Genomic DNA, 2,947 nt, shown 5'->3' on the forward strand with positions numbered 1-2,947 from the left:
AAAAATTTTTGAAAGAACCAAAAACTCTGAATTTTGAAAGTAAAATTCTATCATATAAAGAAATAAAATAATCTTCTTCATCAGTGTTTCAAGATCTGACTGCAGAATTTTTAGCATGCCATATTGAATCCTAGCAAAGAAAAATCAGATGGACTAGTGGTGAGTAAGTTACAGGAAAACGGCAGTAATTCCTCCAATTGTAAAAGGACATAAACTCACCTGTCGAAGATGAATGTAAACTGCATTCTGGAGAAATTCGGAAGCTCCCAGGCTCCGCTTCTGGATGGCAAGGACACGGACAGCTTTGAAGCATGCTTCTAACTCAGTCACCAGCATTCTTACACTGCAGGGGGAAACGGAGGCCCTCAGTCAAGAGCAGAGGTGTTCCTGTCGTGTCTCGCAGGCCGTGCCTTGGGGACTCAGTGCCCTGCAGCAGCCCGGCCCCAGGTGAAGTCCCGCAGTGTGGCCCACCCAAGCAGGAGGTGCACTGGGCTTGAGAAAGCCCATCCCCGATGGGGGCAAGAGTGGCTGGTTGGTTTGAGTGAACATATAAATGCCCATAGAAATATGCCTGCATTTATTCAAGTGATACAAGCAACAGTAGCAGGCTATTTAACAAAATTTCAACTGTCAGTGGAAATTTACCATTCCTTTCCGCTTGTCTCCTGCACTCTGAGACAGGCTTAGGCTCTCTCACACCGGCAGCTCTGATGCAATAGTTGTGAAGTCGTTTTACTTTGCTGCAAATGTCCTCGCTCCCTGTGTGGCTGTGACTGTCGTCTCTTAACACAGTCAGATGTCTTCCTGGATCTCTCCCTGCGTTCCTTGCTCCTGCTCCTCAGATCCTACGATAACGGGCAAGTGAAGACACATGACCAGAAAAGGCACCGTGGACTTGAACGAAGTCCTCAGGGATCCCCTAGGTGAGTGCTGCCCACCCCTTACCTTCGATTCTCAAGGTTCTGCCCAGGGTGACATCCAGACAGGAGAGCATCCTGGGCCAATTAAAAGCTGTGTGACTTGGGCCCTGGGACAGGTGCAGGAGCTGGTTCCAGAGCCGTGCCCCTCCCCACCTCTGCTCCCCTCTCTCCCAAGGACCCACTGCCAAGCCCCCAGGTTCCCTGATATTCTGTCCTTCTCTTCTAATCTAATCCAAGCCCTTTTCCTCTTCCTTTATTCCCTAATTATCACCAGCTGAAGTGGTTTTTCAGTCACAGTATCTGAAAAAATTTCCGACAGCTGAAAAAGAGGTTTCCAGAGGTCAATGCCCATATGCTGGTTCCTGAAGAGAGCCCCTGGTTATGGGGTCCCTCACCAACACCCACGGGGCATCAGACATATTGCAGAGTCGACCACCCCCAACAAGAGTTTGCTGTGACCCCAATGCCCGCACAGCATCCCTGCTCTCATAAATGTATTTGGCCCACTTATCCGTTACTAAGAAGCAAAAGTAAAAAAATTGCTCATGTTTCTTACTAAAATTATTTATGAGGTGGAAAAAGAAATTGTAATAGAAAAGAATAAATTTGACTGCATGTTAGATCTGTTCCTTTGGCTTTAATCCTTTGCTGTTTTCTAGGCTCAGACTTGGTAGCTCTGTACCTTTTGTAAAAGAAAGTTGCCTTTAGCCTGAAATATCCAGGAGAGCCTGTTCTCCGGGCTCTGATCTTTCACGATGTTAACTCTTCTGCACTTATGTAGAGATGGCAAGTTGCAAAATAGAGAATCAACTTTGTATTTTTTTGGAGGTATTAGAGGGGCACCATGATTTGACCCACGTGGACAGCTGCAAGAACAAAGAATTCCAAGGAGAAACAATTCATACCGCAAGAAGTTTGCAACAACCAACCACATCCCCGCCCCTTTTTAGTATAAAAGCGGGCTGATTTCTGACTTGGGGGAGACGGTTCTCCAGCATGTCATTCTGCCATCTTCTGGGTCTGCCAGCTTTTCAAATAAAGTCACTATTCCTTGCTCCAACACCTCAATCTCCCGATTTATTGGCCTGTCATGCAGCAAGCAGTACGAGTTTCGACTTGGTAACAAGATGACTGCATTTGAGGTAGTATGTCTCCACTCTTTCCTCGTTTCCAATATGTAACATGCACATCATTTATGATCTAGTGCAAATAATTCATCAAAGACTACCACAAAAAGAAACTACACTCACCTAGCTATCAACACTGAAGTCACAACCTATCAATTTTATATGCTGTTTAACAACACAACTAAAAAACCTAACATAGGGAATTGATTCCACAGAAATAAAATTATTTCTACTCCTTCAAAACCTTTTTTTCTTTTCTATTTTATTTTGTTTTGCATATTGAAAAGAAAATAAAAGACAAATCATTTTATTTCACGTATTTTGTTATAGCTACATAATTTAAATGCTACAAAGAGATTTAAATTGCAATAAAAAATTGTTCATATATTGTAGAAAGATATATACACAATCAATGTGGATAAGGAAAGGAATGGACATTTACTAAAAATCCACTTCACATCCAGTCTTTTACAAGCATATCCTGGAATATAAGCTCTATGATCCAGGGGTCCCCCACCTGCATTCTCACTGCTGAGTCCCTTAGTAATCTTCTACCAAGGCACCAGCATAGAACCACGTGATCAGCATTTTAGGTATAAATGAGGGAATTAGCTCATTCAATTCTAAAACAAAAACCCTAAAGTAAATACTGAACTTATTTACAGATAAATAAAATTGGACACAAACAAGTACAGTTTCTTCCCCAAGTTCACAAAGTTAATAACTGGTAAAGGCAAGATTTGAACTCATCTGTCTGATTCTAAAAACTAAGGTGGAAATCACTTATGACTGGGGAGGGTCCAGCAGCACAGCCTATCACCTTATCTTTGTTCAGATCTAGCCTTAGACAGCATGAGACAGCACCCCATTCCTATGGAACTTGAGGGCAAATGATAACAA

General features: G+C 42.8%; 1 long non-coding RNA gene across 1 annotated transcript; it reads right to left on the reverse strand.

Moving 5' to 3' along the window:
* Positions 1-225: 225 nt before the first annotated feature.
* On the reverse strand, positions 226-1,766 carry LOC141575708 (uncharacterized). Its single transcript, XR_012503451.1, has 3 exons — positions 1,603-1,766; positions 646-845; positions 226-343 (listed from the first exon to the last, which is right to left on the reverse strand). It is a non-coding gene; the product is annotated as an uncharacterized LOC141575708 (long non-coding RNA).
* Between the last annotated feature and the right edge of the window lie 1,181 nt (positions 1,767-2,947).

The sequence above is a fragment of the Camelus bactrianus genome, chromosome 31, assembly GCF_048773025.1.
Source record: "Camelus bactrianus isolate YW-2024 breed Bactrian camel chromosome 31, ASM4877302v1, whole genome shotgun sequence".
In the NCBI taxonomy this organism is placed as follows: Eukaryota; Metazoa; Chordata; class Mammalia; order Artiodactyla; family Camelidae; genus Camelus; species Camelus bactrianus.